Raw genomic sequence first — 22,887 nt, forward strand, 5'->3', positions numbered from 1 at the left:
ATATATTTATTGTAATTCACATTTTAAATATTATTATGTACTGCTGCCACAAAGACAACAAATTTCATGACATATGTTGGTGATGTTAAATCTGATTCTGATTCTGAGTTTAATTACTTTTTGATGCAGCCTTAACCCACATTTTAATCACAACTATAATGGTGTGTACTTGACATTTAACAAAGAGAACTTCAAACTTCAAAGTACGTTTATTATCAATGTATGCAGTATACAACCTTGAGATTCGTCTCCTAACAGACAGCCATAAAACAAAGGAACCCGAAAGAACCCAAATAAGAAAGACTGTCGAACACCTAGTGTGCAGAGAGAGAAAAAAGCACACCATGCCCATAAAAAAGAACCCATCTTAAAAAAGACTGTTGAACACCCAATATGCAGAGAGAGCAAAAGGAAACACATCATGCAAACAGTAACAGCAAGCAAATAGCGTTCTGAACTTAAATCCACAAAGAGAGTCCCATAGTTCAGCACAGAGCATGGTACGGCAATCTGAATTGGTCTGTCCGTCACCTCGGGCCCCGACACCTGGACCTTTTCAATCTGTCCAGGCTCCTAAATCATTGTACAAACATCAGATTCAGTCACCCTAATCCATTTCAGTGCCTGGACCCTGCCACCTCGATTTGGCTTGTATCCAATCTTACCGATACGACCCTGCACTTCAATCTCCGTCCAAACATTGAGTTTGGTCATCGTGATTTGTTCTGGTGCCTGGACCCTGCTGCCTTGATTCAGCCTGTCCAGTTTGTCCTTGCACATGAGTCTCAGTCCAATCATCGAGTTTTGCCATCTCGACCCACTCTGGTGCCTGGACCCATCCTTTCCGATTTGGCCTGGCACTTAAAACGATCAAACCATGGGTCTTTCTCACACTTGGCAATGAACCTGCTGCCCTGCCCTGCTTTGGTTCTGCCACATCGAATTGCCTTCAAACCTAAAGGCAAATTACAGAGTTTTACTTGTGATGATTTTGCTTTGCCAGAAAAAGTGTGATTAACAAAGTGTTTCGTTGTTTCCCTTGTTTCGTTAGTCTAAAAGTCGCTGAGGTTCACCAGCGCCATTTTAAACTGGTCAATAATAATCTTAAACATATCAATAATAAAGCTACGCATGTATGTGGGCTAACAAACTTTAACAGTACCCATTTCCTAATGAAGGGCTCAATTTCAGGGCATTAAAAATACGTTTAAATAGCATTAGTGAATTGAAGACACAAAAGGGCTTGCATTTACTAAGCTTTTTCTAAAAGATATCTCCAAAATACTTAGCACTTGTTCATTTGTGATGGTATGATTTTATCAGAAAAACTAGATCCTCCACAAACAGCAAGGAATGAATATGAATGTTGTGTATTTATTATTTCAATAATATTTGAATGATCTTGTACATATATTGTTTGATTAAGCATTCTTGTGCATTTAAATAATTAATTTTGTGTTATATCTAAAATTATGTTAAGTACTTAGCTACCATGTGATGTGTACATGCCTTGCTTAAACTGAAGTTAAACTCCCATTTTGGACTCGCATGTTTTGCTTTAAATCAGTGGAATATTTTGAAGCCACAGAGTATAACATTGGCGAAGAGGTATTTCTAAAATGAAACTGAGACAGCTACTGTGACCTGTTGAAGCAGAGCAAACACGTTTGAACTAAAGGAAATGCAGGAAGGAACATTGCATTTAAAAACAACAGCCAGCATCTATTCTTCAGTTCAGTTTTAAAACAAAGAATACAGAAGAGTTCATGGGTCATAAGGAGTGAGTACTGGGTGATAATAATCACACAAAAAGTCATAAACGGCTGGTTACATCAGAAAGATTGACAACTTTGATTACACAACAGGTAACTGGCTCATGTATACTGAATACATGAAAGTGCCGGGGGGGGGGGGGGAGAGAGAGAGAGAGAGAAATAAATAAACAAACAAATAAATAAATAAATAGGGGATGGGGTCCTCTCCTCCTCCCCTTCTTACCTCATCCCTTATTTATTTATTTATCTATCTATCTATTTATTTATTGTCGTTGTCCCCCCCCCTTTATCCTCTCTCTTTTTTCTCTCTCTGCCCCTCTCACTATCACTCCTTGCCTGCTCTCCATCTCCCTCTAGTGCCCCCCTCTCCCTTTCTTTCTCCCCAGGCCTCTCATCCCATGATCCTCTCCCTTCTCCAGCTCTGTATTCCTTTTGCCAATCAACTTTTGAGCTTTTAGCTTCATCTGTCCCCCTCCTGTCTTCTCCTATCATTTCAAATCTCCCCCTCCCCTTCCCACTTTCAAATCTCTTACTACCTTTTCTTTCAGTTAGTCCTGTTTCTTCCAGCCCGAAATGTTGACTGTGCTTCTTCCTATAGATGCTGCCTGGCCTGCTTGCGTTCCACCAGCATTTTGTGTGTGTTGAACAAATTAATTAAAATGGAATTAGACACCAGTTCCGCTGTTTCGGTTATTCCACAAAATGAGTTTGGATGGCATTTGAAACATACCAAACTGAAGTCTGCAGATATCCAACTAAGAACTTATACTGCAGAAAAGATAATTCCTTTGGGCATTACATTTGTAACTGTGAAATACAACAACCAACAAGCCACATTGATCATGTATGTAGTAAAAATCCAAGGAGCAGCATTGAGGACAAATGATTGGCTAAAATAACTACAGCGTGACTGGAGACGATTCACCATTTGCATGGCACATTTCCTGCAGTTAATCTATTTGTAAGCAAGTAAGAAAAGGACCCGATGATAACACAACTGTCTCCATGCCAAACACCATAAACCATTTCCCACCAGAAAACAAACAGGTGTCGGTGCCAACCACTGTGCCTCACTGGAAATCATATTGGACCAAAAAAGGACCATGCTGCTTAGAGGTCTAAGCAGTGGTCTGACTACGACAGTTTATGTAGGTGACATATGTGAGAAAGCCCTGATAGGTTAATCAGGGAGTTATTTGAAAAATGTGGCTTGGTTTTAAGTTGGAAGAGAATTCAAGGAGCTTCAGAAAAATTGCAAACATTCAACTTTTGTGAGTATAAAAACCAGAATTCTCTCTGTGTTCATTAAGGACATCATATGACCTTAAAATGGGAGAGAAAAAGCTGCTTGTAAAAGTAGATGCAAAGACCAACACCCAGCTGAATAAATGGAAGGCCAAAAAGAAAGAAGTCGATGCAGATACAAAAATAGAGGCTTCAACAGATATGATGTGGATGAGGAAACCGAGGAGATCAGAACATAAAGGGAGCAACAGGATGATTAACAAGAGAATACTCCGGTGAACTAAATGGACCTTCCCAAGATAAAGATGCACAAACTAGAAGAAGAACAAGAAGGGAAGAGATGGAGAGAAAGAAAGTGAACAAGAAAGAGGACGGTGTGAAAGAGAGAAGGAACGTTAGGGGAAAAAAGAAAGTGATTGAAATAGATCCAGAGTGAGAGAAAAGGAGAAGAATGGTGACCAGAGTTATCAGAACCACTTCCTGCAGTCTCAGAGTCAATTCCTACAACCACCACAGAGGAGGCCCCAGAGCCTGAGAGATTCCCCTTGTCAGAAAAGACATTAATCCCTAAGAGTAACAAAGCCTCCACTGTGATTAAATCTTTAGGTCTGAATGGGACAATTTAAAATTTACCATGCTGTAGATGTCCATATATAGTAGTTGTATTACACAGAGTACTGTGTATATAGTTGAGGTGCATTCTCTATTAAATTAGAGTTTATAGCGAAGCAGGGAGAAATGGAGTGTATTTAATATTTCAATAATATTTGAGTGATCTTGTACAGTGGTCCCCAACCACCAGGCCACGAGGAAACAATACGATTTGTCGATACAAAACGATATGAGTCAGCTGCACCTTTCCTCATTCCCTGTCATGACCACTGTTGAACTTGAACGCGTGCGGGGTCATCAGTCGCCTAAACGCAGTGATATCCTAGTGCCAGGGGTCACCGGTTGGCCTCAGGTAACCTGCTGCCTCGCTCGGCCAGTGAGAAGCGCCATTGGTACTGGCCTGAACTGCGGACAGATGGGCGCTACCTCTAAACCTGTTTAGCACACTGAATGGTCGTGGGGAACCCGCTGTTAAAATATTCGCAGACGACCTAATTCAGGCTCAGGTTTCGTTAGTAGCAGAGCAGCTACTTTGCTACAATCTACTGAAAGACATTCCTCAAGCCAAACTTTTGTCGGCCGATAGATCCTACCTACCTATAAGGCGGGGAGCGGTCATGAGCCCTGTCGCAATCCTCGGTCAGTCGGTCGCTCTCTCCAGACTGTGACTGCCGCGGCCCCGGCACGGGGACCTCCAGCCCTTACCTTGTCCTCTCACTGGTGTGTTGCAATCATTTTATATGTTCAAACAAGGAAAATATGCACTGTATGTTTAATATCCAAATGTCACTTAAAATGTTATGATGCTATTGACTTATAAGTGAGTTATAATTGACTTATCACTATGTTCATGCGAGGAAAATATGCACTGTGTGTTTAATATTAAATTTGTTAGATAAACCCTTTTAGAAATGAAATTGAGTGTATTAGCCACTTATAATTGACTTATAGTTCACTTATTACCTATATTCCAGTTGTGATTAACATCCGACTCCCCACCCATTGACCAGTCCGTAAGAATATTGGCAATATTAAACTGGTCCGCAGTGGACCGGTTGGTGACCCCCTGATCTTGTGTGTGTGTGTGTGTGTGTGTGTGTGTGTATAGCTTGATTAACCATTCTTGTTCATTTAAATAATTACTTATGGGTTAAAATGTAAAAAATACATTAATTGCATACGTCATCATGCTATTGCGTGATGCATGCATGCCTCGAACCCGAAGTTAAACTCACATTTTGGACTCCCGTGGTTTCCTTTGAATTAGTTTAAAGTTTTGAAGCTACAAAATATAACAGTGAAACTGACATGCAGCTCAGCAAAAGGGAAAAGATTCTCCATGGGCATTTCACCTTCAGGTGTTGTTGCTTCTTTCTGTGCCTTGTGGTGCATCGGGTGGCAGCCTGCTGTTTCTTCAGCATTTGTGCTTGAGCTTGCGCAAGGAGTTGGCCGGATTGAAACCCGGGACCGCTCAACCCGAAGCCCGGTGCGGATGCTCCTACCATCAGGTGAATCCTTGGATTATCGAAGACAAGCACTGACCTCTCCCATCAAACATAAGATACAAAAGCCATCATGAGGCACGAAGACAGCTTCAATCCCACTGTTATAAACTATGGAATGGAACTCTTGTTCAATAAAATGAAATGTTGGCCTCAATCTGCCTTGTTACTATCTTGAACTTTACCATTTACCTGCAATGCACTTTCTCGGTAGCTTTTACACTTGATTTTACTTTATTCACCACTCTTTTGTCATTTCCTGTTAGCTATCATTTGTACAGACTCAAGTGTGCCTCACTTCACTTTATGGGCATACAATCAATTTATGTACAGTATATAAGCTATCTTATGTATGTATATTTATTGTGTTTCTTTATTATCATGTTGTTTATCTTATTGTGTTTTTGGCGCTGCATCAGATCCGGAATAACAATAATTTTTTTCTACTTTATACTTGTGCTATACAGTGGATTCCGGTTAATTGGGCTATCAGTTAATATGCAGCTAAATTGGGACAGAAGACTGTTGCTGAACAGATTCTATCTAGCATCAGTCACATGCAATTGTGTGGCTGTCAGACACACTGTGCTTAGACAGTATCAGTTGCATATGTTTGTGTTCAAAAAAATCAGTGTTTTTTAGTTAATGATCATTGGTGGGAAATGAGCAGTAAGAATTTAGAACTGTTTTGCTCACTGGTTGATGCACCATCAATAACTCTCTCTGAGACGTGAAGGCGAGTTATCAGCTTTTACTGACTGGAAGAAAGAACAAGCAGTAGTTGACCACCATACTACATCCTGGAGACTGAGGGCCGGGCTCAGGCCTCAATTGCCTTTATACAGGGGTCTGTGGGAGGAGCCACGGTCAGTGGGAGGGGCCACAGGAGCAGTCAGCAGGGGGCGTGTCCAGACAGGTATATGTAGTTCACCACATTCACCCCCCTTTGTTTGAAAAGAGAATCCCCATGGGACAAAGTTTCTTACAAGTATATTTACAGGTTAAGTCTATCAGGTGGTCGAATCTGTCGCTGCAATCTACATAGCACCGGCTGTGATTGCACAGATGCCGGTGGTGGTGATTGCACAGTTGCCGGTGGTGGTGATTGCACCGGAGACGGTGGTTGTGCTGGTTCCGGCCTAACTGGAGGTGTCAGCCCACTAGGTGTCAGTGATCCCTCATGCATGTGCGAGGCACCTGGTATATGTGCTTACGAGACGCCCGGTATAGGAGTGTCGTGAGGAGTCTGTGTAGGGCTCGGTGTGCGCAGTGTCACCTCGGGTACAGGGTTCATAGTTACCGTGGAGTGTTTGGGGTAGTGGTCTGCTGCTCCTGCGGACGCCAGGTTGTGGACGGAGACCGTGTCCTCCCGCCTATCAGGTAAGACACGTAACTGGGGGTTCGCATGTAGTAGGTGAACCCTCTCGACCAGCGGGGAGTATTTATTGCTCCTCACATGTTTCCGGAATAGCACTGGCCCTGGGGACGTCAGCCAAGCCGGTAGGGTGGTCCCAGTGGCCGACTTCCTGGGAAAAGAGAATAGGCGCTTGTGAGGGGTGGCATTGGTGTACATAACAGGGAGCAGATAGAGTGGAGTGCCTCAGGGAGGACCTCCTGCCATCGAGAGACCGGCAACCCTTTTGACTTAAGGGCTAAAAGTGTGGCCTTCCACACTGTGGCATTCTCCCTCTCCACCTGTCCATTTCCCCGGGGTTTATAGCTCGTGGTCCTACTAGTAGCAATGCCCCTAGCCAGCAGGTACTGGTGCAGCTCGTCACTCATAAATGAGGACCCTCTGTCACTGTGGATATAGCAGGGATATCCGAACAGAGTGAAGAGCTGGCGCAGAGCTGTTATGACAGACATGGTAGTGGTGTCGGGGCAGGGATGGCAAAGGGGAACCACGAGTACTCGTCGATAATGTTGAGAAAGTAGACATTGCGGTCAGTGGAGGGAAGGAGGCCCTTAAATTCAACACTCAGTTGCTCAAGGGGGCGGGTGGCCTTGATAAGTTGCGCCTTTTCAGGACGGTAGAAGTGCGGTTTGCACTCAGCGCAGACTTGGCAGTCCCTGGTCATCGTCCTGATGTCCTCAAGGGAGTGCAGCAGGTTCCAGGCTTTCACGAAATGGTAAAATCGGGTGACCCCCAGGTGGTAAAGATGTGCATGGAGGGCGTATAGCTGGTCGAGCTGTGCGCTGGCACACACATTCCCGGGATAGGGCATCAGGGGGCTCATTGAGCCCTCCAGGCCGGTAGAGGATATCATAGTTGTAGGTGGAGAGTTCTATTCTCCACCACAAAATTTTATCATTTTTGATTTTGCCCTACTGTTGGTTGCTGAACATGAACACAACTGAGTGCTGGTCGGTCAGCAAGGTAAACCTTTTGCCGGCGAGATAGTGCCTCCAGTGCCTAATAGCTTCCACTATGGCCTGGACTTCTTTCTCCACTGCGGAGTGCCGAATTTCAGAGCCTTGAAGGGTATGAGAAAAGAATGCTACTGGCCTGCCTACCTGATTGAGGGTAGCAGCAAGCGCGAAATTGGAGGCGTCACTCTCTACTTGGAAGGGAATGGTCTCATCCACTGCATGCATCGTCGTTTTGGCAATGTCCCCTTTAATGCGGCTGAAGGCAGAGAGGGGAAATGTGACTTGACCAGGTGACGGGCCTTGCCTGCATAATGGGGGACCCATTGGGCGTAATAGGAAAAGAAGCCCAGGCACCGTCTGAGGGCTTTGAGGATGGTGGGAAGAGGGAGTTCTAACAGGGGGCGCATATGGTCGGGATCAGGGCCAATGACCCCGTTCTCCACGACATACCCAAGGATAGCGAGTCGGGTGGTTCCAAACACACACTTGTCCCTATTATAAGTAAGGTTCAGGGCTTTGGCCACTTGGAAAAATCATTGGAGGTTGGCATTGTGATCCAGCCAGTTGTGACCACAGGTGGTGATGTTATCCAGATAGAGAAATTTGGCCTTCAGTTGGCACTGGTCCACCATCCGGTCCATTTCCCTCTGGAAGACAGAGACACCATTTGTGACACCGAATGGGACGCGCAGGAAGTGATAGAGCCTGCCTTGAAGGCGGTGTAGGGGCAGTCCTCTGGGTGGATGGGGAGCTGGTGATAAGCGGATTTCAGATCTATTGTCGAGTACACCTTGTACTGAGTTATCTGGTTGACCATATCCGCGATGCGGGGTAGGGGGTACGCGTCAAGCTGCGTGAACCTATTGATGGTCTGGCTATAATCCACGACCATCCTATTTTTCTCCCCGTTCCGAACAACAACCACCTGGGCCCTCCAAGGGCTTGTGCATGGCTCAGTGATCCCCTCCCTGAGCAGCCGCTGCACCTCTGACTGAATGAAGGTCCTGTCCCCCGTGCTGTACCTCCTCCTTTTAGTTGCCACAGGTTTACAGTCAGGGGTCAGGTTGGCGAACAGCGGTGGGGGAGGGATCTTGAGGGTGGAGAGGCCGCAAGTGGTGTCCGTAGCACGGCTGTTGGCATGCTGTTGGGTGGGATGTGTGGGTCGGTGTGTGTGTGTGTGTGTGGTCAGTAGCAGGGTATATGACAAAGCCCCACAAAACTGAGGATTTCTGACAGTGATTGATGGGAGGGGCCCATCATACTCCATTGTCACACTTTTGAGGTGGCTCTGGAAGTCCAGCCCCAATAGCACATGCGCGCACAGTTCAGGCATGACCAATAGCGCAAAGTTCCAATATTCTGTGCCCTGCCCCACTAGTGTCGCTACACAACCCACCCGGATGTCTGTGGAATGCGACCCAGAAGCCATGGTGACCCTCTGGCTTACCAGCCGTGTCACGAGTCCGCAGCATTGTCCTGTGTCTGGGTCAATAAAACTCTCAGTGCAGCCCGTGTCAAACAGGCAGCTAGTCCTGTGCCCCTCCACCAGGATGTCCATCATTGACCTTGCAAGCTGGTGTGGGGCGCTTTGGTCGAGGGTTACAGAGGCCAGAGTTGAACTGCCATCTTGGTGCCCGGTGGTTAGGGGGCGGGGCATGTTGGCGCCGACAAAGATGGCCGCCCCCATCCGGGCAGGCAAGATGGCAGCCCCCATGCCTCACACGCAGCACTGCCCGACCCCGCTCGTTCTTTAGACTTACAGACCTTGGCGAAATGGCCCTTCTTCCCGCAGCTGGAGCAGGTCGCTTCTCGGGCCGGGCAGCGTTTTCGGGGGTGCTTTTCGAGTCTGCAGAAGAAACACTGCATGGGCTTGCAGCAGCTGTGGTCGGGTTCGGGGAGTTCGTGGAATCACGACTGGCAGCGGCATTGGTGAATTCGCTCGCAGGAACCGGCGGCGGCGGGGTCTGAGGTGTCCATGGAACTGGCGGGGGATCGCGCGGCTGGACAGTGTCAGCGTTGTGCAGAGCAGCCTCCAGTGTGTCGGCCATCTCGATCGCCGAGCGTAAGGTAAGATTGGCATTTTCCAGCAGCCGCTGGCGCACGTACACTGACCTGATCCCTGTAACAAAGGCGTCTCGTACGAGGAGCTCTGCATGCTGTTCCGCCATGAGAGTTTTGCAGTCGCTACTTCGCACAAGTGTCTGTAGGGCTCAGAGAAACTCGGCGCTCGACTCTCCAGGCCGCTATCATCGCGTAGCTAAGCTATGTCTTGCGTAGACGGTGTTCACCGGCCGCAGGTACTGTCTTCTGAGGGTGTCCAGTGCCCCTTGGTAGGTCGACAGGTCTCTGATAAGTGAGTAAACTTTCGGGGTGACCCTCGAGAGGAGAATTCTGTGCATAACAGCGGGTTCAGTTGCACTAATCTCCTCCAAGTATGATTGGAAGCATGCAAGCCAGAGTGCAAAGGCAAAAGCTGCTTCAGGGGCTTGGGGTCCAAATCCAATTTTTCCGGACGTAAAATGCTTTCCATGTTTTAAAACTTCCAGTCAATAAAATTGATGCACCATCAATAACTCTCTATGAGACGTGAAGGTGAGATATCGGCTTTTATTGACTAGAAGAAAGAACAAGCAGTAGCTGACCACCTGGCGACTGAAAACCGGGCTCAGACCTCAATCGCCTTTATACCGGGGTCTGTGGGAGGAGCCACGGTCAGACGGAGGGGCCACAGGAGCAGTCAGCAGGGGGCGTGTCCAGACAGGTATATGTAGTTCAACATACTGGTTTCCAGCATTCAGGTTTGGAGATGCCAGGAAATAGCCAGGAGTGAAAATGAAACCATTTCTCTACTCAACAAATTAGGAGCTATGGAGATTTTGAAGATATCAGCCATCATCTTGAATGTTATAATGAAAATGAAGATATAGAGAAAGCAATTGTTGAAAGCATTCTATGAAGACAGTCCATCATCCGCACAAGATGTCTCTGCTGGCTGATTTTGTTTATTTAGTCAATCAAAAAAACACAGCTGTGTACTCTGGATACTATTAGCATCTAAAGCACGGTTTTGTAGTACACTATTGGTAGTGTTCTAATTTGTTTTGTGCTTCATTTTAATACATGATTTGTTACTCACAAGCTGCAGCTAGTTTTTTATACCTTTTTAACTATTTCAATGAAAATTCAACAAATTGGGCCAAAATATACTTGTCCCAATGTGTCCCAATTAATTGGAATGTACTGTATTTTATTTACAAAATGCCAGTGTCAAGGAATAACTTTAAAATAATGTGTATTCCAAACCCTGTGCTCACTTATCTTTTAGAATAATAAGCATCTCAAAAGTAATTAGAAACTGTTTTCAGAGATGATAATTACTTCAATATTCCATATTTGGGATTGTCTTGGTTATCCTGCAGTGCGTGGAATCTTCAGTCACTGCTTCCAAACAAACTTGGCATCTCTCATTTGTAGAGGTTGTACATACAGTACTGTTATGTAACTTGAGTGATGTCACAATCTATCCCTCGCTATCAGAATCAGATGCTTGCACTATGATATTCAGTTGCAAAGACAAGCAAACACACAGTGATCTAACACTCACTTCACAATGTTGCATCACCTTATATCATACAGGAGGGTAGCTCTGATTAGATTTGCTTCTTTCAGCTCCTTCACTTTATTTAAAAGAAATGTTATGCTTTCACAAATCACTGTCATTTGACAAGAGCTGAAACATCTATGTGTATAGATAGATAGATATACCACCCTCCCTCTGTTTCTCTCTCTCTCTCTCTCTCTCTCCCCCACCTCTCTCTCTCTCTCTCTCGCCCACCTCTCTCTTTTTCTCTATCTATCTCTCTATCTGTCTTTGTCTTTTCCCCACCTGCATCCCTTATGCCCTATCGAAGAGAATTTGCTTCCACTCCATTTCACCACATTCTGTGTTGGCTATTGAATCCAGTGTGGGGTGAGACCTTCCAATAAGTGAGCAAGAGGTGTTTGACAGAAGTGGGAGGGGGCTTTGAGAGCTGGCGTGCACCTGACACGGTTTACACAGAGGATCGGTATGCTCCTGACACGGTTTACACAGAGGATCGGCGTGCTCCTGTCACGGTTTACACTGAGGATGGGCGTGCTCCTGTCATGGTTTACACAGAGGATTGGTGTGCTCCTGACACGGATTACACAGAGGATCGGTGTGCTCCTTACATGGTTTACACCGAAGATGCGGCGTGTTCCTGACACGGTTTACCCCGAGGATCAGTGTGCTCCTGACACGGTTTACACCGAGGATGGGCGTGTTCCTATCACGGTTTACACCGAGGATCGGTGTGCTCCTGACACGGTTTACACCGAGGATGGGTGTGTTCCTGTCATGGTTTACACCAAGGATGGGCGTGCTCCTGACATGGTTTACACCCTGGATGGGCGTGTTCCTGACACGGTTTACACCGAGGATGGGCGTGCTCCTGACACGGCTTACACTCAATGTTCTCAGTGCCATTCACTCTTTCATTTTGAGAGGTCGTGGCCCCGGGATCTTCATGAACTATAAATATAAATATAAATATAAATGACCATGGTCAATGCAGATCTTCTCGCTGAAAATCAAACCAGGCAGAGCTCAAGGATACATATTAGCCTGCTGCTCTGCTCTGTACACTCATGACTGTGTGCCTGGGCAGCTCAGACACCATCTATAAATTCACCAATCATGAAACTGTTGTTGGTAGAATCTCAGATAGTGCTGAGGGGCATATAGGAGTGAGAAACATCAGCTGGTTGGTTGCAACAACAACATTGCACTCAACATAGCTTTAAGGAGTTGTCCCTCCATCCTGTACTGTGTCAACTGCTGTGTCTGTCCTGCTAGTGACTATGGATGTACATGCCAAAGGATTATGCTGGAGTAGCCTGACGCCATTTGCACTGTTGCCTGAGTTGTCTGAGGGACAATATGCTTAAAAACTAGACTATGAAGCTTTATCAGGAGGACTTGTGCTTGATGGTGGTGGAGTGGTGTCTGGAAGGTCCAGGTTCCAGAGCCTTGAAGGGTGTCGTCAAGTCATTGGATAAAGATCCAGGAACTTGAATTTGAATTTCATAGTAGCAGTTCTGCAAAGCATATTAGGTTAATAAACTGGAGCTTTTGAGGGAAGGAAGAGTCTTAGCAATGGTGTCTATTAAGCAATGATATTGTTGTAAGATCCTATCAGGCCCTGTAAGTGAGCAAACTTGCTGTCCATACTCAACATGACCAATGTCCATCTCTAGGCAAAATGATCATGATAACAACTTTCTTTCAAGTTATTCCTTTATCCATTCCTCTTCACCCACCTCACACTCAAACATTTGCACCTCTGAACTTTTCCGTCAGCGTCCTACTCACAATTGATCTTCCCCCACCCTGTTTTAGATCCTGTACCTCCTTTTTTGTATCTTGATGTTGACCATCTTGAACCACTTTTTTGTCTGCATTTTCCTCCCACTCTACTGAGAGCCAAGAATGGAGGCAGTCAGTATCCAGTCCAAAGACCTTCTCAGCTGTGACTGAATTCTTGATGTAAGTATCACTGACCCCTTTCCACAAACAGCCATCCAGCTCCTCTCTGGCCCTGATCAGCATGATGTCTTGTGGGAACAATAAGGCCTTTGGAGCAAGTAACACCCTTATTGAAAGGAACTTCAGTCACAAATCAACAACTTCATGTCACACATCTGAGAAGCGGAGTTTATTCCAGGGAACCTCCAAGAAAGGTGACAAATCAATTTTCAATAGCTGAAAGCAAAGAGCAGGATCTACCAATTTACATCCTTAAAGATAAAATGATAAATGAGGCAGCATGGTAGCATAGCAATTAACACAATGCTGTTTCAGTGCCTGCGACCTAGGTTCAATTCCCACCACTGTCTGTTAGGAGTTTCTATGTTCTGCCCTTAACCATATGGGTTTCCTCTGGGTGCTCTGGTTTCTTCACACATTCCAAAGACATAGAGATGAATTAAAAGGTTAATTGGTCATATGGGTGTAACTGGGCAACACGGACTCGTTGGGCCAGAAGGACCCTTTACCGTGTTGTATCACTAAATAAATAAATAATAAATAAGTGAGTGGGGGTAGTAAAATGGATTGTTTGAATGTCACTGAATCCTCACTGACTCCAAACTCTACAAAATCTCATGGCATCATGTCAAAAATGAATAAGGAACTATCAACCTGCTGTCCTCTGTTAGTTCACAAATCAGTGCTTCTCCACCACACTTGGAATAAGCACTGTATCAAGACAACAGGCAGGCATAGGATGATAAAAAGGCAAATCTGTCATCATTCTGGCAGTGCATCTGCGACTACCTACCCCTTTAGCAGAGTGGAAGGACGTTCATCAGACTGAACATGGTGGTTCAGCAAGGTTGCTCATCAACATCTTCTCAAGGGTAGTCTTGGCAGCTATATCCATGTCACACAAAAAGTAGGATAGATTAAATTAAACACTGCGTGAGGCATTAACTAAACACTATTCTGCAAGTTTCAAAGCAACACCAATATTGACTTGAATATATCCAAAATATTGGTCACAATGGATTTATCTCTGGTATTAAAAGTTAGATTTTAGAATCAGTAGAGGCTGATGGCTTCTTGGAATGAAATAGTGATGTTAGCCATTGAAAGAATGTGTACAGTGAGATCATTAAAAGAGAGTGGCCAAACGACATTCTGCACCAACCTACCCACAGGTTCACTTAGGCACAACATTAAAGCTGAGACTTTAGCCACCTGGCACAGGGGTGAATCATACAAGAGACTTTTAGATCTTACAAAGGCTGGAAATAATGCAGTTTCCATTGAGATTTCCAAGCTAATGTTGTAATGTTTGGTCTTCATTATGAGCAAAATATCAAAACTTGTGTTTAAAAAAGATCCCCAGCTGGGAAGTTCACAAAGAGACTGACGTAGGAGAAAATTACAGCCTACTTAGCTGATAGCTCAGCAGACAGTGCAGGTGAGTGCATGCATAGCATCCTGCGTTGACGGACACCGAGTGAGATGCTGCCAATCCCACAGGATTAACCAGTTCCATTTAATCCACTTACCAAGCACAGAAGAGTGCCATCTATTGATAACAGGCAGAAATAGGTGGGTTGCTGAAGGTTCTCGGTCTAGGAAAGGTCTGAGTGACCAGGATCAAACCATAGGCTTCTCATAATTTGACTGCTGAAAATCCAGGGCAAACCTGAAGGGGAATGAAGACAGTGGTTTTGGGGGTGAAAGTGGGTGGTAAACCTCCCTCTGTGACAGGAGAGAGTGAGCCACCAGAAGCTGGAGAGTGATAGAGACTGGGGCTGGGGCAAAATCAAGGGGAAAAGGATGGGATTAACATAAAATAGAACATTACAGCACCTTACAGGCCTTTCAGTACCATGATATTGTGCTGGGCTTTTCACTTACTCTAAAATCAATCTAACCTGTTAAGTGGGAAAGGATTGGGTGAAGTGGGAGAGGGTCAAGTGGAAGAGGAAACAATGCAGAGGTCATGAGGGAAGGACAACATAGTGAGAGGCATTTAGAGGAGGAAGGAATATTGATGCATAGAGAGGATCAGGGTAAGGGAGGAGCACAAAGGCCCAGGGAGAGGGTGAAGACCGTATGTTTGCATTGATGTCTATGTTCAGAGGGATGTATTGTACGAATGCTGAAAGTATGAATGTGCATATGTGTGCAATAGACTCTAATCATCATGGACCTCCTTGCCATTGCAGCAAGACTGCTGAAGTCCACTTCATACCCGGTGCACAATGGACAGCTTGCAATCAAAAGGTTCACACATAGGTGAAATGTATTCAATATTTCAGTAGTATTTTGTAAACATATTGTTTGATCAAGCATTCTCTGTTTGTTTACATAATTCATTTTGGGTTATATTAAGAAGTACATAAATGGCCTGCATCATTATGCCACCACATCATATGTGAGCACCTCACTAAAATACCTAAGTAAGCAAATATCCTAGGCTCCTGAGTTTTTCCTGAAGTTACAAAACATAACTGTAATGAAGAGGAAGTTTAAAATTGAACCCAAGACAACTACCTACCTGTTGAAGTTCAGCTGCTTTTCTTTGGAGGAGAGAGAAACATTCGAGTTAAAAATAAAGGCAGAAAATGTACAAAGCACCGAATATAACCACAGGTTAATAAAAACTGAGTACCGGGTAATAATAATAATAATACATTTTAAGAAGCAGAAATGGCTGACTATATCAGAAAGATAGATGTGTTGGATTGCAGAACAGATAACTGGATGATGCATACTGAAGGTATTGAGTAGTATTTTGAACCAAACGAAAAATCTGGTGAAAAACGAGTCCCAGTGTTGCTGAGTGTAATAGGTGGAAAAGCATACAGTTTGCTTAGAAACTTAACTGCTCCAACCAAACCAGATGAAATCAGCTTTGTTGATATCGTACACGAAATGCTGGAACAGTTTGATCCAAAGCCATTGTTGATTGCAGAATGCCTTGGGTTTCGTAAGAGGAATCAAAAGGAAGGGGAATCCATTTCAGCATATGTGGCAGAATTGAAGAAATTGTCTGAGCATTGTCAGTTCAGGGATGGGCTTAATGATGCACTGAGAGATCATTTAGTTTGTGGAATTTTACAAGCAAGCATTCAAAAACAGCTTCTAACTGAAGCACAACTCACATTTAAAACAGCAGTTGAAATCATTCATCCACCACCTGCGAGAGAGTTAACTGAAAGCAAATTAAGAAAGTTACAGGATTATGCCACACCAGTGTTCAAGGATGGTATTGGAGGGCTCAAACATATCAAGGGAAAAATAGTGTTAAATGAAAATGCCTCTCCTAAGTTTTACAAAGGCCTCCCAGTTCCTTATACCATCTGTAAGTACCTTATGAGCTAGATCACATGGAGGCTGAAGGAAATCTTTTCACAGTTGAGCGAAGACCATGAACAATGCCAGTGGTCCCAGTACCCAAGAAGAATGGATCTGTCAGGATCTGTGGTGATTTTAAGGTCACCATCAACCCAGTACTGAAAGTAGATCAATACCCTCTGCCTAGGATAAAGGATATCTTTGCAAACCTTTCTGGAGGAAAATACTTCAGCAAAGTGGACTCAGCAGAGCCCTATTTATAGATAGAGATGAAAGAAGAGTCGAAAGTGTTTTTCATTATAAACACTTACAGAGAGCTTTGTCGCGATAATAGACATACTTTCAGGGTACCATCTAAACCTGCACTCTGGCAGAAAGCTATGGGCCAGCTGCCGCATGGCTGTCCAAGCACTCAGTGTTACACGGATGACACCATTGTTACCAGTGACAAGAAACATCTCCAAAATCTCAAAACAGTGTTAAAAAGATTAGAAGATTATGGCTCGGAGTATGATGCAACAAGTGTGAATTCTTTAAACCAAGTATCATTTACTGTGATCGTACCATTAACATACAAGGTTTACATAAGTGTGCTGAGAAAACTCAAATAGTGATGGATACCCCAAAGGCAAAGGACTTGTCACAGTTGTGGTCCGTTCCGGATTTGTTGGTTACTGTAACAGGTTCCTACCAAACACAGGTACTGTCCTCAACCCTTTGAACTCATTATTACAGATAGGGAAGAAATGGCAATGGACAAAACAGTATGAGATGGCTTTCAAAAGGTAAAAGAAATGTGATGTCAGACACTGTACTCACAAATTATGATCTGCATCGTCCAGTGAAGCTTACCCGTGACACTAGGCCTTATGGTCTACAGTAGGTGTTATGAGTGATGGAAGTGCACACTCCATTGCCTTTGCATCACATTCTCTTATCACTGCAGAGAAAAATCACACACCGATTGATATAGAGAGTCCTTGAGTCTGGTTTGGGGTGTGAAACATTTCAACAGTACCTGTATGGGAGAGTTTACATTCATTATTGATCATCAAACACTAGGTTCCATTTTCAATCTTCAGAAGGATGTTCCACTAACAGCAGCAACACTAATGCAGAAATGGAAATGTTTCTTGGAGGACACACCTATAAGATTAAATTCAAGAGGGATAACTAATCAAGGAAATGCTATTGGATTTTCCCATTTACCCTTGGAAAACACCTGAAAAAATTTACAATAGAGGGCACTCATCTTGTCATACTCTCCCTAATGCAAATCAAAAGCTTCCCGGTTACAGAAGATATGATTTAAAGGGAAACCAGGAAAAAAAAACCATACTATCTCAGGTCTACATGGCAATACAAAATGTCTGGAATGCACAGCAGAAATTCCAGTTCCCCAATTTTCATCAACATTGCGATGAACTTGCCCTTGACAGAGGAAACCTTATGTGGGGATTGGGAACTGTTGTACTATTCAAGGAGAGCTAATGCGCTGGATGAGCTACATGCAGTCGTCTAGGCGTGATCAAAATGAAAGCATTTGGTCAAAGATTTTTCTGGTGGTCTGAGATCAGCAGACTGAGCTGCTTGCCATGCCCTATTCATGATACCAACACATCCAGAGGATGCCAGACGCAGTGCCTTTCCAACCCTGGGAATGGGCTGCATTGCTCTAGCAGAGGATTCCATATATAACCATATAACAATTACAGCATGGAAACAGGGCTCTTCTAGTCCGTGCTGAACACTTACTCTCACCTGGTCCCACTGACCCGCACTCAGCCCATAACCCTCCATTCCTTTCCTGTCCATATACCTATCCAATTTTACTTTAAATGACAATACCGAACCTGCCTCTAGCACTTCTACTGGAAGCTCGTTCCACACAGCTGCCATTCTCTGAGTAAAGAAATTCTCCCCCGTGTTACCCTTAAACTTTTGCCCCCTAACTCTCAACTCATGTCCTCATGTTTGAATCTCCCCTACTCTCAATGGAAAAAGTCTATCCACGTCAACTCTATCTATCCCCCTCATAATTTTAAATACCTCTATCAAGTCCCCCCCTCAACCTTCTACACTCCAAAGAATAAAGACCTAACTTGTTCAACCGTTCTCTGTAACTTAGGTGCTGAAACCCAGGTAACATTCTAGTAAATCTTCTCTGTACTCTCTCTATTTTGTGACATCTTTTGGTGACCAGAACTGTACACAATACTCCAAATTCAGCCTTACCAATGCCTTGTACAATTTTAACATTACATCCCAAACTCATATACTCAATGCTCTGATTTATAAAGGTCAACATACCAAAAGCTTTCTTCACCACCCTATCCATGTGAGATTCCACCTTCAGGGAACTATGTGCCATTATTCTTAGATCACTCTGTTCTACTGCATTCTTCAATGCCCTACCATTTACCATGTATGTCCTATTTGGATTCATAGGATTTTTCCAGACCATTCATGGGCAGAAATTTCTTAGTAATAGTGGATGCAGCTACAAAGTGACCAGAGAGTTCACAATAGCCTCCACTCTCACACCCTGCTGATGTGTTGAAAAGCCTCTTCTCAAGGACTGGTGTTGCACAGCATTTAGTCAGTGACAATGGACCACAGGTTGTTGTGGGATGGTTTCAGTCATTCCTGAAAATAAATGGAATATGACATGTTACATTGCACTGTACCATCCAGCTATAAATGGTTTAGTGGCAAGGTTTATCAGTGTCTAAAGAATGTACTGCAGAAAACACTACTCTGAATCAGAAGCTCACCAATTTCTTCTTTGCGTATCACAATGTAGCATACTCCACAATTAACAATGCACCAGCTATGCTGCTCCGAGGTCGTCCTTTGCGCTCACACTTGGATCTCCTCAAATCCAATCTCAGAAGGGGTATATGGTCCAAACAGCTGAGAAAATTTGAGGACTCCTGTCACAACCACAGATTTGGCAGCGCAGTAGATAAGACAATTGCGCTTGTGAATTTGCACATGTCAGCTAATTATTATTTAATCGTGATGGTTTTTAACTCCATACTTGTGCTTGTTGAGACTTGTACAGAGCACAGCAACACTTCGCTGCCTGTTTGTTTTCAGCCTTCCCTGAGAAATTGGACTTGCAATTCAACTGATTCTGAAGACCAAAGGTACTCGTTTAATGCTTAGATTTTCTTTTCAGCCACAGTGTAGGCTTCATTTCCCATTTGAGAGTTTTAGTTAATAGCCCTATTTGACCTAGTGCTTATTGTTTATTTTCCCTTTGACACCATTCACATTAAAGTTTGTGACCTGCTTCAGTGTCTTTCACTCCACACTTGGGCCATATCCGAACCTGGTAACAACTCCTCAAACAAGTAGATCTAATGTTTCACTCTTGGACAGCAGTCCTGGCGACAGACTACAGATGTGATCAAAAGTGGGTACTTGGACAGAGCTGGACCACTCTCCTACACAGTGAAGATTGCATCTGATGTCATCTGGAGATGACATATGGATCAGTTGAGGAGAGTAGAGTGAATTGGTGTAGATGAAAGGTGGCCAGAGCTGTCAGAACCACTTCCTGCAGTTTCAGAGTCAAATCCTACAACCACCAGGAGGCCCCAGTACTCGTGTGTTTCACAGCCACAAGTCTCACCTGCCAAGAGTGGCCCCCTTGTCAGAAAAGTCATTATCCCACAACAGTAAGAAATCCTACATGGCAATTAAATCCTCAAGTCTGAATGGAAGAATTTAAAATTTAATATGCTGTGGATGTCTACAGTATATACTATATGTATTATTTAGTATATTGTGTATATATATGACTAGAGAGCAATATGTTTGCATATGCATTCTACAGTGTATTCAGTTGGAGTTTTTTTAGCTAAGCAAGGAGAAGTGTAGTTCATTCAATATTTCAGTAATAATTGAGTAATACTGTAAATATATCATTTTATTAAGCACTTCTTTGTTGTTGGCATAACTTATAATGGGTTATATGTAAAAGTACGAGAATAGCCTGTGTCATTATGCCACCACGTCATATGTAAGTGCCTCACTACAAAAAAAGGGGAAAGACTTTGTAGGCAAGTGTTCAAGGCTCCTGAGTTTTTTCTTTCAATTAGTTTCTGGAGTTACAAGACACAACAATAGGTGCCTTTGAAAACGCAATGGAAGTAAATTATCCTCAATCCCGAGGACAGCTCAAGAACAAGATATTTCATTTTGCTGCAGTTAATTATGCATCTCATTTTATTTGGAACAGCATTGCTGAGACAGGAAAGAGAAAATTCTTGGTACAAATTACCTCCATATCATGAACATATTAGGCATCGCTAGATTTTAAAATAAACACTAAAATACAAGAGTTAGTATTCTATCAGATATTCTTTTGCATATTATTTTTGGCTCAGAGTTCAGTGATTTCATAGAAAACTTCACATATTATTTTACCATAGTCATTTTCCCCACTTTGCCTGCAATGATAATACTTGGTAAAGGTTTAGGCCAGTTGCAGTTTGACTGTGGATAAAGTTAATAATCTTCAACTTCCTCATTGACATTAAAGTATTTACAAACAAGAAATATCGATGGATTTGAGAAATGAGCTGGTGTCGGTGTTAAAAATGTGGGTTATGACCTTTAATTTTACCAAAGAAAAAATCGCTGACATCACTTAACACTTTAGTGCAAGATGTGTATAAGATGAATCAAAAATCAAACAGAAAAAATACTGGGAAAAAATGCCAATTTTTACTAAAAGATAGTAGAAAACACAATAATATCACTGTCCTTAATTTTGTCCAGTGCGAACTCCTGACAGCCCCTATCTCTCTCCCATACTGAGGACAATGAGCTCTTTTTTATAGGCACTAGGACATACCAGTTTTAATTACAGACTAAGTTATATTAAGGCTACACAAGGATTAGATTATAAAGCACCCCACAATGTAATTACAATCTTATTACAAAATAAACAGAAGTATCTACATTAAATACTGTATGCAAACAAAATATACATATTTACATATCGCCATAACTAAAGAAATGGAATATTCAGCCATGTATGGCGGGAAAGGCACCATAAAGCCAACTGGAGTGCATCAGCTCGGTTTAGGAGCCGTGGAACTGCCGGGAGATGACAGCATGAAACAGCAGAAAGCTCAGCACAATCACACACTTACAGTGATGGACAAAGAAAGAATGAAATCAAACTACACTTTGGGGTCTGAATGGATGTAGCAATGTGGGTGGGAGAACAGTAGGTTAATGATGAGAATCTACAGGGGCAGACACTGAAGTGCCTGCACTCACCACAGTGTCAGCAGAGTGACAAGGCAACGTTTGTGTGTGAGTGAATGTGCGTGTGTAAGGAGTGCATTTACCAAGCGCTCTCTGTCACAGTCACAAAGTATTAGATGTGAACAAATGCGAACTCATAATTGAATATAGAGATTACTAGAGTAACTCAAAGTTGAAAGTAAGTTTATTATCAATGTACATACATGTCGCCATATACAACCCTGAGATTCATTTTCCTGTGGGCATACTCAATAAATCTATAATAGAATAATAACCATAATAGAATTAATGAAAGACTGCACTAACCTGGACCTTCCACCAGTGTGTGAAAGACAACAAACTGTGCAAATACAAAAAGAAAGAAAGAAAAAAAGAATTAATAATAATAAATAAGCAATAAATGAAGAGTCCTTGAAAGTGTCCAAAGATTGTGGGAAGATTTCAATGATGAGATGAGTGAAGTTGATCAAAGTTATCCCTTTCAGTTCAAGAGCCTGATTACTAAGGAATAATAACTGTTTCTAATCCTGGTGTTTGAGTCCTGATGCTCCTGTAACTTTTTCCTGATGGCACTAGCGAGAAGAGAGTATGACCTGTATGGTGGGAGCCACTAATGATAGATGCTGTTTTCCTGTGACAATGCTTCACATGAATGTGTTCAATGGTGGGGAGGGTTTATCCATAATGGATTGGGCCATATCCATTACTTTTTCTAGGATTTTCCACTCAAGGGCATTGGTGTTTCCATACCAGGCTCTGATGCAGCCAGTCAATATACTCTCCATTACACATCTATAGAAGTTTGCCAAAGTTTTAGATGTTATGTTGAACCTTCACAAGCTCCTAAGGAAATACAGGTGCTCAGTGCTTTCTTCACAATTGCACTTACGTGCTGGGCCCAGGACAGGTTCTCCGAAATAATAACACAGAAGGATCTCCCTCTCCACCTCTGGACCTCTGTTGAGGTCTGGCTCATGGACCTCTGGTTTCTTCCTCTTGAAGTCAATAATCAGCTGCTTCGTCTTGCTGACATTGAGTTATGACACTACTCAGTCAGATTTTCAATCTCCCTCCTATATGCTGAGTACTCACCATCTTTGATTTATCCTATGACAGTGATTTCATCAGCAAACTTCAATATATTATTAGCCACACAGTCATAAGTGTAAAGTGAATAGAGCAAAGGGCGAAGCACAGAGCCTTGTGG

General features: G+C 43.4%; 1 long non-coding RNA gene across 1 annotated transcript in view; it reads right to left on the reverse strand.

The window, feature by feature from the left end:
• Positions 1-313: 313 nt before the first annotated feature.
• LOC132399742 (uncharacterized) overlaps positions 314-22,887 on the reverse strand; it is a 128,250-nt gene continuing 105,676 nt past the window's right edge. Inside the window, exons 3-5 of the long non-coding RNA XR_009514054.1 lie at positions 14,600-17,337; positions 13,864-13,955; positions 314-955 (exon numbers count right to left, since the gene is read on the reverse strand). This is a non-coding gene — a long non-coding RNA (uncharacterized LOC132399742). The remainder of the gene's footprint in view (positions 956-13,863; positions 13,956-14,599; positions 17,338-22,887) is intronic.

Source organism: Hypanus sabinus, chromosome 9 (assembly GCF_030144855.1).
Source record: "Hypanus sabinus isolate sHypSab1 chromosome 9, sHypSab1.hap1, whole genome shotgun sequence".
Classification (NCBI taxonomy): domain Eukaryota; kingdom Metazoa; phylum Chordata; class Chondrichthyes; order Myliobatiformes; family Dasyatidae; genus Hypanus; species Hypanus sabinus.